The 12331-nt window shown below is 38.5% G+C and overlaps 1 long non-coding RNA gene across 1 annotated transcript in view; it reads left to right on the top strand.

Annotated features, from left to right (window-relative positions):
• LOC138149837 (uncharacterized) overlaps nt 1-906 on the top strand; it is a 30764-nt gene extending 29858 nt beyond the window's left edge. Inside the window, exon 3 of the long non-coding RNA XR_011165429.1 lies at nt 715-906. This is a non-coding gene — a long non-coding RNA (uncharacterized lncRNA). The remainder of the gene's footprint in view (nt 1-714) is intronic.
• Nucleotides 907-12331: the final 11425 nt, after the last annotated feature.

Here is a 12331-nt window from a genome sequence, read left to right as displayed (position 1 = left end):
GTTCAAGGTTAGGCTGAAAGACTTCCAAGTTGGAAAACTACTAAAAATGTTATGGTTGTGATGGGATGCTTGGGATCTATGTTTGTAACATCAGTTTGTAAAATCAATTTGTAAAACCAGTCTGTGAAATCACATTTCCCTCTTCCCCCAGCCTCAGAGCATTAACTCTGCCCCTTCCCCTGCCAGCACTCTGCCCAGCAACAACTCCTGAACTGTTTATTTCTGCTTGGAACAATAACAAGCTACACCTATGAATCCTTCACTAAACCACCTATAAACATTTTAGCTTAGGCAAATGTTATCTCCCCTTAGTAAAGTGGGCAGCTGCACCCATGAATCCTTTAATGCCCTATCTATGGGTTAACTCTTTAGCCAATTATTCACATACTGAGTCTCTGTTAGCCTTGGTTCCCAACATCCATCTTGTCAAACTTGACACTGATGGGTGGCAGACTAGGCACTTCTCAGTCAGCCCTTGACCACTAGCTGACTTAGTGACGAAAACCATACCTCTAGGTAGCCCTGCCTTGGGCTATTTCCCAGTGAATTATGGGCAATACACCTGAGAAGTTGACATTAAAAGTGCATGTTCCTTTAAGAACTGACCACTCCTTAACTCCTCCCTAATCCCACCCTTATTCACCCAAGTTAGCATAGTTGACATCTGATTAATTGCCTAGACTCCTTAAAAACTATGCCTTTGTCTTCTTTAAGTTTGCAGGTTGCCTGAGAACCCTTGCCCTCTGTAAAGCATAACAATAAACTTTTACAACCCTGATTTCAAGACTGCTTGGGCCTACTCTTTCCAAACTGAATTTCAGGCATTCTGGACATTGATAAGGATCAGAGTTCCTGTATAACCTATTGCCATCTCCCTATCATTTGTACCACTAAAATAAAAAACAATTCCATTAAAAATATAAGGTGAGTGGTCATAAATATCTCCAAATTGTACTGTTCTCCTAAATGTTATTTGTATATCCTCTAAACATGGTCAAATTCTTCAAAGGAAGCTTAATTTTGGGATCCATGACTTATTTTAAAAAGTACAAGAATCCATTCCAGCAAAAGCAGATTCTCTAGCAGTTACTCATCCTAGGGAAGCTCTGTTCTAGCACAAGTCTGGGATAAATTATACATATTAAGTTAGCTTTAAATTTCACCAATTCAGACAGTAGCTTGAATATGTTATGCATTTTCCTAATTTCCATCTCAGAGTAAACACAGCATTTCAAAACAATCAGCCACAAATAAGACAAGAGACTCTAAAGGTGGATATGTTAGAGAAAATTTGGAGACACTGATATATTTACATGTAACTTTGGCAGCTTCTTTGGGGCAGAATTTATTTTTTATAAGTCATCAGTCCAAAGTGTACATTTTTAGAAGGTATCAAATTCCTTGAATCATAAGGCATTGAGGAGCTTGAGATCATAGATTTGGTATCCGAAGGGTCTTCAAATGCAACCTAGTCCAACCCCTTCTTTTTACAGATGATGCCATTCATTAAAGCTGAGGTAGGATAAGTGATTTAATCAAGGCCACAGAGTTTCTAAGTGTCAGATCCCAGATTTGAACAGAATTCAAATATGACTTCCAGACCCAATAATCTTTGCACTGATCTGCAGTGGTGAAATGGTCAACCCTAAACTATTTCACTGCACTTTGCATCTGCAGCCCTGCCAAATTTCAGCTTCCCAGAACAAGATGCCCCACACTGAATAAGCTCATCACTTCTAACCTTGGTGCCTTGCTGCTAATGCAGGTTTGGATACCACCCCTCTCAGCCTCTTCTGCCCTCTGATTAGATGGATAGAGGGTGGACTACTGAACTCCTTTCCAAACCTACCTTAAAAGAGAGGGCAGAAATTGGAATTCCAGCTCACTGGAATCTGCAGTTCTGCCTATTTTGTCTCCCCATTCCCCCATTCCACACCCCTTACCACTCATTCTTTCCAGCTTCTATTTGTATATTGTCTCCCTCCATTAGACTGTACATTCCTCGAAGGCAAAGATTATCTTTATTTTTCTTATTTATATCCCCAGCACTTAGCACAGTGCCTGGTAAATTGAAGGCATTTAATAAACGTTTATTTAATTGAATTGAATATCCAAAAGAGAGAATCCTTGGGAAATAATTTTTACAAATCAAGATTCTAGCGTTCCCTTTAGTAGTGCCTGACATTATCATGAGGTATCTCAACTTTGTTTTATCAGTTATTTTATGGAATTCTAAGTAGACTCTAGTCAAAACATAACTAATTATTTTGTTACATTTTATGATATTCTTCTAGAGAGATTAATGTGATACATATAAAGATCCCTTCAAAATTAATAATAGAAACTCTTCAAGAAGCAAATTTAACTGTCAGGTCTAGATTCACATAAAAAAAATCGTTTGGGTGAGAGAAAGGAATGAAAAAAATGAAACTTTGATTCTATTCAACTTTGAAAGATTTCTGTAGACTTCTATTATCATGGTGTCCTCTTCCTCATAAAGAGATGAACAATAGAGCCACCTTTCCGGTCTTCCTATACTTCATTCCTTAGCATGTGATATTCAGTCCAGTGATACTGGTCTCCTGATGGTTTCACAAACAAAACACTCATCTCCCTGCTCTGGGCATTCTCTCTGGCTTTCCCCAGACCTGGAACACTCCTCCCTCCTCTGCTCTGGGCTACTGATTTTCCTAACTTCAATTAAACCCCAACTGAAATCCCACCTTCTATAGGAAGCCTTGGATAACCCCTCCAAATTTCAGGGCCTTCCCCTATTTATCCTACCCATAGCTTATTTGTATATATTTGTTGCCCTCGTTAGATCACAAGCTTCTCAAGATCAGGGACTGCTTTTTGTCTCTTTTTGTATCCTTAGCTCTTAGCACAGTGCCTGACAGACAGTAGGTGCTTAATAAATGTTTATTGATTGAATAAATAAGAATGAATAATGTAGCCACATTGCTTAAAAGTAAGGTGCAGTGAACTACTTCTAGAGTTAAACTGTATCATTAAACATATAGTTAAGGCTAGAAGGGACATTAGAGGTAATCTTGCTTACCCCCTTTTACTGATGAGGAAACTGAGGTTAACAGAAGTTAACTAATTTGTGCAAAGTTACACAGCTAGAGTAAGAAAAAAAGCAGACAAAATCTGAACCCAAGTTCTGCCCTCTTCCCAATGTATTATGAGGAAGAACTTTTTAACCCCAGACTCTTCCCAGGAAGACATAATTCTCAGGTGAGAACCTTAGCCTTTATATTTGCTTCACCCCATGTGAACTTTAACAGGCCTTTCAAATTTGTGAAGAACTTTTAAAGAAAAATCATTTTGAAAGAGAACAATGATGAAACACAGACCAAGTGAAAGGACTGCCAAGTAATTTATCCCCAAAATCTGATCAAATAGAGCCAAAAGAAATTCCATTGACCTAATTTAGAGAAGCAGTTGGGCAAAGTTTCTAAGTTACAATTACTTTGGTAGATTTGGGGAGGGGGAGGAATTAATTCAACAGAGTTAATTACTATTTAGTAATGCTCTTAATCTCATTGATGACATGTCATAAATTAATATAATTTAATTTATTTTTTCTGCTATTATTTTCTTGTCATCAAGAAAAATTATATAAAACAAAGATATACTGAATATTCTTGCTTCCTCAATATTTTTTGTGACTGTTTTTGTTTTTGTTTTTTTAATGGCTTCTAGATTGATAATTTTTTCTAGACTGAAAGGCAGCATAGCCCAGTAGAAATGTGCTGTCTCCAGTACAAACTTACTGTATACTTCTAGGCAACCATTTAATCTCTAAGTACTCTAGGCAGCCTCCAAGACTATAAATTGCTGACCCTTTCATTGGGAGATGGAGTTTCCTCATCTGGGAATTTGCTATACCAGTGAAATCCCAGGTCTACTCCCTATCCTGTCTTCTAAAGATTTAAAGAATCAAAAAAGTTGAGGTTCCTGACTTTAGACAAAACCCCCAGGAATGCTACCTCATGAATGCATCTCTGATAGAGATAGGATCTGGGCTTATGATTTATTGGCATAGGGAGCTGCTGGGTAGGGAAAGACCCCCTACCAATGCCAGTCACCACATTGCCTTTAAATTAAACTCAGAGAGTTTCCTAGAGAACTGAAACATTAACTGACTTGCTCAGTCATGTAGCAGATGTATGAAAGGCAGGATTTGAACCCATGCCTTTCTCACTCCAAGGCCAGCTCTCTAGCCACTAAATGGTACTGTTCTACCCAATAAAAGAAATTAATCATAAATACAGAACAAAAACTTCCTAATGACAGGAACTTGGTTTTATAAAATTGAAGAGGAAGAAAGCTTTGTGGAAAGTCAGCTGTCTCCAAAGTTATCAACTTTAGAGATGTCAAAAAATAAAACAATTCAGTAGAAAGAAAACAAAACAAAAAAATTGACACAAGAAACTGAAAACTATGATGATTGAGAGTTGATTTCTAAATCTAGACATCCTGAATTTTTTCCCACTCTATAAACTTATCTCTTATTGTCTACCAGAAATCTCCATGTTTGTATCCCATAAACATGATTCATTCAAAACTAAAATTACATTTTCACCATGGGCTACTTGTCTTTCTGATTTAACTATTTCTGGAAATAGCATTGGAATCTCTTATTCTTCCATATGATTTTTCTCCTTTATATCTAATATCCAATCAAACACAAAGCCCTGTTGGCTCTTACCCTTCAATCACTCCCATTTATCTTCTCTCAGTTCCCACCTCCACCCAAATCTTGCCCTTACTATTTAGCTTGGCTGGATTATTATAATAGCCACCTAGCAGATTTTCTCAATTCTGTTTTCTCCCTTATGTAATCCATTCTTCACATATCTGATTAAGTCCTTTATGTTTAGATCTCATGATATAACTAATCTGCTCCCAAATCTTCAGGCTCCTTCTGGCTTAATAAGCAGACTCCAAATTTCTTAGCCTTACTCTCAGATTCAAGTCATTCTATAATCTGATACCTTTCCAGATTTATCTCATACACCTCTTTTCCATATACACATGGCTCTTAGCCAAACTGGACTATCCACTGTTTCTCAGCACACATGACTCTTTCCAACCACAGTGCCTTTGCTTATGCTGTTCTTTATGCCTAAAATGTTCCCAACCTTCTTTTCACGTTTTGAATTTATAATCATTAATCAAAACCCAACTCAAATACTACCTCCTCCATGAAGTCTTCTTTACCTCAGCTGGTAATAACCATTACTTAATTAGACCTCAAATAGCCCTTTGCACCTCTTTTCTGAATTAAACAATCATATATATGCCATACATCATATAATCTTAATAACCCTATGAGATAGGTGCTAAAAGTATCAGCTCCATTTTGCAGTGAAGTATCCTGAGTGTGACAGAAAGGCTAAGGACTAGGGTCATGTTGACAAAGCTAGCAAATGTGAAAGCTTCAGCACTCTACAAAGAATAATAGAAGCTCCTAGACCATTAGCTCTACTTCCAAAATAGTTCCACTGGCTATCAAAGAAAGGATTAATCCTTGGGGAGAAAGGATCTGCCAACCCCACCACCAGTAACACCAAATTTGACCAAATCCTTGATTGAATTTTGGGTTTGTTTTTTTTTTTCTTTACTGTTTTGTAGACACCATGGCAACACTCAGGCTTTTTACTATCAATTACCACATGATCAATGCACTTTGTTTTACAGTCAAAAATGGCCTCAATGTTTCCTTTTATGGAAGTTCTCACATATAACTCATCATAGGAAGTATGTTTTAGCATATTGACACAACCATCATGTGTCTTTCTATTGCCCTTGGCTTCACCCCCAATGTTAATCTTTCTCAGATGATATTGTTCCATGATTTGCAGTCATATTGCAGTACTAGAAAAAATATTAAATGTTCAATAGATTCGTTTTGATGCCTGGGAACAGATAGCTTGGGATCAATGAAAGTGTTATGTATTTGTCCCAAATGTGATTTAGTCCACGCTTCTAAGCATGGGCCCAATTTCTTGTTCATCTACAATGGACCTACAACATTAACTTATAGACTACCTTACTTCACTGCCAGGGGGATAGACACATATACTTTGTTTTTCCCATGAGAACTGTTAGGTTAATCTAGTTTTTTAATGAATGTAGATATTACTGAAGATGAACTATGGTGTTTGTAAAGCCATGCATGAGCAGCTTTCCAGATGACTGCTACCATGAATAGCTTTCAAGGTTCTAATTACATAGTATAGCAAACTCTCTCTTTATTCAGTAACAAATCAGAGTGAAACATTCACAGAAACAAAGTACAGCATTCAGAACGTTAGAACTTGACAACTTATCACTACAATGGCCACGTAGTTTTCACCAAAGTGGTCACAGTTTTAAGCAAAGTACATTCATTTAGTAACTCAATCATTCAATCATCCGCCTCCTTAAAGGACACAAAGTCCTTAATTCAGTCACAAAGTACAAAAGTCAAAGTCTTCTTCCCAAGGGGTCCAATTAAATTACAACTTTATCAGTCACTACTAAGTACCCTCTTAAGGGGTAGTGGAAAGTAGAAGGTCCATCCACCCCTAGGTCACAAGTAAATTACAATTTCATCAGTCACTACTCAGTACCCATGGAGAGATCTTTTCATCTTGACTAGAGGCAGGCTTTCAGTTTCCATGGTTTCTCTGCCATGGCCCCAGTTCTTTGTCTGGCTCTCTGTGCAGTTCTAAATTGGAGCTCACAGTGTCCAGTCCACCTCAAGTTCTTCACAGCTTCTGTTCCTGGGAAGAGAAAACTTAACAGAGCCACAACAATATCTACACACATCAAGCTTAGCAGAATTACAACAATATTCACACACATGGTGGGGACTATCATCTCAATTCACTTTCTACCTGTGAAATCACCGTAGACCCCAAGCAGACAGACAAAGTACTGACACCACAGTCATGCTTCTTCTGGCAGCTCTGGCTGGTTCTCAGAAGAAGATCTGCCACCACAAGTTCTGTTCTCAAAATCAAAATCACTTTATACAGCCTCCAGGCAGCTCGCTCCAAGAAATTCTGTCTCTGTTCTCAATTCTCACTTCTCTTCTCAGTTCTTCTTAATTCTCAATTCAGTCTTCAGTCCAGCAGAGGCAGCCCAGCCTCCAGATGCTTGATGAAATTCTCTCTCTGTCTCCGGGAGCAGCTACTCTGCCTTCACCATGCTTACCCCAAGAAATTCTGACTCTCCCAGCTGGGGCTTTTCCTTATATATGGTATTCGATCCTCCCTGTTCGGCCCCTTTTTGTTATGTCAGCAACAGGGGTTCATACCTTCTGTTTCTTTTTAGAGGCTTAATTTGAAACTAAGTGCTAAGTACCTGTTCACTTGGCAATAAAAAGGAATCTTCAAATTTCATTACTATTACAGTGTTCAATTCTGGTAGTTCCCCTATGATCATTAGTAATAATAGTATTCCTTCCATGGAATGACCTGGCTGAACTATGTCTCAGGCCAACTTTGCATAAACTTATTTTCTCCTTTGTTGTTTTTTTTTTCCATTTTGTGAAACAAAAGACTTTCATCATCTCTTCCATAACCTTTTATAAATTTTGTCTTTGAGCTGGAAGCAATATCCAGGTATCGTGTTACGTATGATACAAAAATATGTCAATTTCTAAATTGAGTAATTTTAATGTGACAAGAGATTGTCCTGAATATTGTCTTACTTTGACTGTCACCTTAAAATTGAACATCTGAAGCTTACAAAAGTAATAAATTGAATGTTTATCAGAAACCATAAATCATATTTACCTATCTGTTACCATGACAATGAAAACAAGGACAAGAATTACTATTAAAATTCAGGGAAATGGATCTTTTGACATATTGGAGAGCAAACCCTGGACCTCCATGGATGTTAAGATTGTCTTTGTAGATAATAGAAAGAAAGCTTTTTGAAGGAAGGGACTGTATCTCCAGTGCCCAGTCCAGTGGTTGCACAGAGTAGAAGCTTAATGATAGATATTTTTTGAATTCAACTGAATTGAAATTGTACCACTACCCCACCAATCTCCCCCAAATGCTGCTGCCTGTTTTCATCTCCTCTTCCTCTTTTCCTTTCCTAGCCTAGAGACAGCTAGGTGGCATGGAAGAGACAGTGCTGAACCTGAGCTCAAATGTAACCTCAGACACTGAACAGCTGTGTGATCCCAGACAAGTCACTTAACTTTTGTTGGACCCATTTTCTTCAAGTGTACAATGAGAATAATAATAGTATCTACCTCTCAGGGTGGTTGTGAGTGTCAAGATAATATTTGTAAAGTAATTAGCACAATGCTGGCACATATTAGGTACCTGATAAATGTTTGTTTCCTTTCTTGCTATCCCTCTGTTAAAACCTACTTTAAGACAAAATCTGAACTTTATTCATAATAAGATATAAATTATTTATATTATCTTCAAGTGTTCCTCTCCCAGTAATATTTACATTTTATTATAGAGAGAACATTTAAGATCTGTTTGGTAATATATTAGGCATTACCCAGAAAATTAGGGGGCGTTTAGAAGGAACAGTAGATCTTCCAGTATTGCCTGAGATCATCACATGTGCATTAATTTTTGTAATCTGTTCAAAGATTCTTTGTTTATTTGTTCGGCTTATTATTCTCACATTTGTTGACACTAACGGTGTTGTTTGCTATAAAATATGTCAGGAAAAGAATAAATTAAATGTGGTAGATGAAAGGCCATACTATTACTATTGCAATTACTAGTAAAATCTGTATGTTTGCATTTGTATGTGTGCATATATACATATATAATTTGTTTATATATGTATATATATATATTCATATATACAGTATTATATAGATATATATTTGGTGACATCTGTAATGGTAATGGGATTTGAAGATCTTCCATGCCCCTTGTAAAAGCTTACAGGTACTTGCACTTAGTTTCAAGTTCACAATTGTGTCAAGTGTGAAGAACCAGAACTTGTGAATCCTACAGTGGGATGGACTTGCTGACATGACAGGAAGGGGTGGAGTAGGGAGGAACTAATACCATATATAAGGAGAGGCCCAGGCTGGAAAGGGAAGAGATTTGGAGAACAGAACTTGTGGGGGCAGAACTTCTGCGAGCCAGCCAGAACTGCCGCTGAGAAAACTGCTGGGAGTGAGCAGCATGGAGGCTGAGCAGCTACTGTGAGTGAGGAGAAAGGATCCTTGCTTGAGGGAGTGAGTGAGGAGAGAAGGATCTTTGCCAGAGGGAGCCTGTTTTGTTGTGAAGGCTTGGGAATGTGGGTGTTCACTGCATTAGCTATGTGTACAAACTTCATGATTACTGTAATGACTTTGACCTTCTGGTTCTGGGACTCAGTTTTCTGGTATTTGAATAAAGGCTTTGGTTCTGTCCTCCATGTGGAGAGCCTGTTACATTTTGTGATTCACAACTATACCAGTGTATATTCATAACCACCGTGGGTGTTGTGAATATCGCATTGGTGTTACAATATCATCACCCAAATTTTGTTTATCCATATATGTGTATGTATGTAAATATATATATATATGTGTGTGTGTGTGTGTGTGTGTATGTGTGTGTGTACACATGCATATATTCTGTCTAGCATATAGAAATTGAACAATTTGGGGACCTACTTCTTATCTCAGAGCTTAATCATCTCTCGGTTTGTCTGGTCTAACAAGACTAATTTATTTGTATTGTTCAAGGTAATACATTTTCATTATTATGCTAGATTAGCAGAAGTAGGCCTTGAGTTCCATGAATCAAATTTCTGAAATCCAATTCTATCTCAAAGACACTAGAGAAGTTTGCCATTTACAGTCAAAACTCAAAGCAGTAAATCCTTATATAAATTGAAGGTTTGGGGATTGTTTTTTTTTATAATTGGAGTTTTAAATATTATTAAAAATGATGTAAGGAGGTTATCTTTGAGTTGGAGAGAATTGCATTGGGTAAACAAGAAACTGTTCATTTTCATCCTAGCCCAATTTCCCCCTTTCCTATTTTTTAGATGAAACAGAAAAGAGATTGGGATTCATTTGGTTAGTACAATGAGACTATGGAAGTAGTAATGAAAATCAACCTAACTACCTTCCACTCACTGTGAAGGTGAGGTGGAATCGATTAGAGAAGTCAGGTGGGCAGCCCTAGTAAAGAGAATTTCCCCTTAAGTCTCCAAGCTCTCTTTGTTCACTAGGCCCTGACATTTCAGTAAGAAGAATGTGCAAGTTCAGATAAGGTCATTTCATTTGCCCTGTATCTGGGTTTGCTGATTCTTGCTTTGGTCCTAGGCTATAGACTGTTTCTTGTCACTTGTGTTAATTGATATGATGCATAAATGTCTGTTCTCTATTGAAAACCTAGTATCAATTCCCTTTGATGGTCTGTAGAAAAGCTCCTGGTCTATGACTCCTGCTGACTTTTGCTCTTTCTGCTACTGACCATCTCTCTCATATATCACCATCATAGAAGACTTTTGGCTACCAACCCATGCAATAACTCCATGTCTTGCCCCTGACGGTACCACTGAACTTCTAGGCAGAGTCAGATTTATTTACTTGGACAATTTTGAGGAAATATTTTTCATTGCACCAAATGTTGCAACGAATTGTCTAAGACTTAAAACTGAAGGAGTTTAAGGTCAAAACACATTCTTAATGGGAGGGAAAATATCAATATATGTATTTTTTTAAATTGCAAAACATTTTACTTCCTATCTTTCATTTCTGCTTCCCTATATTGTGATAAGGGGCAGGAAAAAAAAGTCCTATTTTGGCATGGATCAACCTACTACCCATTGCTCAGCCTTACAAGTAGTTAAGGGTTTAATAAATATTTGTTGAATTGAATGTTTAATGTTGATCTAAATTGAAGGAGGTATGTTGCAGTCTGGCAGCAGCCAGTTCAGGACATCTGGTTGCCATTAAAAAAAAAGTCATTTTTACATCCTGGTGATCCTTTTTATCATCATCAAGGCTATTCTTTCATTTGGATTTATCATTGCTCAACACTATGAAGTACAGATCTAGTAAATCAATGAATGAAACTTTGCCTTTCGGCCTTTGACCAAATAAGCATACCACTGGTTCAGCCCAAGGCATTTGTGGTCCAAGTCTGTAATGCCAATGTTCTATTCATTTTCTGTCTTCCTTGTTATGTGGGGGGGTCGTCTGGTGAACAGAGGGCAAAGGGAGATGGGAGGTTTAACTAGAGAAAATTGACTCCCCAATTTCACCATCAGGTCCCTTCCCAACAAGGGGGCAATGCAAGAGGAGATAATAAGGAAGGAGTGTTCAAATAAGAGATCCTCAAATAGGCAGGGAAGAGGGTATGTCTTGAGACATCCCTTGGTTTTCCCTTCTATGCCTATGATCCGATGGGTAGAAGGCCAAGTAGAGCCAGAGTAATTAATTAAAACAGACAATGTAGCTCCTGTATTATTCAGAAAGCAGGTAACCTTACTTTCAAATTCAATGCTTGCCCAGGGGAAGGGAAATGGAGAAGGTGGGAGCACTGCCAAGCCCCAGGCTTCCCCGTCATTCAGAGTCTCCAAAAGACTGGAGGACAGGGTACTGGGAGGTGACTCTACCACTTTTACCTCAGTGACCATCCTTCCCCCAATGTCCCTCCTGGTCAGATGGGCACATTTCTAGAGGTGTTGGTTCCTGGTGCTCCCTCTGGGGGGGGGTGCCCTGGAGGGGCACTCCTTGGACCAGTGACCCTCCTTGTGGCATCAAAAGCAGGTTTCCCCACTGCCCAAGTGACGGGCTTCCTCCAAGGGGGTCCCGGAGGGGCTTTTCCTGGTCATGGCAGCAGCCAAGAATGGAGCATGTTCTCTGTCTCTGGTTCTTTCCCTGCGTTCTTGCTCCTCTGCTGCAACCAGGTCTCTGTAATTAAAGACTCCAAAGGTCGTCTCCAGTAATTGGGCCTGAGGTGTTTGGGGTCCCGTTGCCAATTTCTGCAGTTTCCCCCTAATATCTGAGGCAGACTGACTAATGAAATACATGTTAAGGATTGCTGCCCCTTCTATAGAGTCAGGATCCAAATTTGTATACTTTTTAATAGCTTCTACAAACCTATTTAGAAAAAGGGAAGGGTTTTCTTGATTTCTCTGAGAAATTTCTCTAACTTTCTGATAATTTACTAGCTTTTGAAATGCAGTTCTTAGGCCTTCTAACAGGCAAAGTACCATATGGTCTCTCTTCTCCCTATCATCCTGGATCTGATAATCCCATCCTGGGTCACTGGTAGGAACAGCAGCTGTTCCTGGGGGGTATTTTCTGGGGTCATTGCTACCAAAATGATCCCCAAATTTTGGGGCTTGT

Source organism: Petaurus breviceps, unplaced genomic scaffold (assembly GCF_028583685.1).
Source record: "Petaurus breviceps papuanus isolate PSGF00001 unplaced genomic scaffold, PetGlider_PUasm1.0 90849, whole genome shotgun sequence".
In the NCBI taxonomy this organism is placed as follows: Eukaryota; Metazoa; Chordata; class Mammalia; order Diprotodontia; family Petauridae; genus Petaurus; species Petaurus breviceps.
The sequence above is the reverse complement of the archived record's forward strand: the minus strand, read 5'-3'. Positions and strand labels throughout refer to the sequence as shown.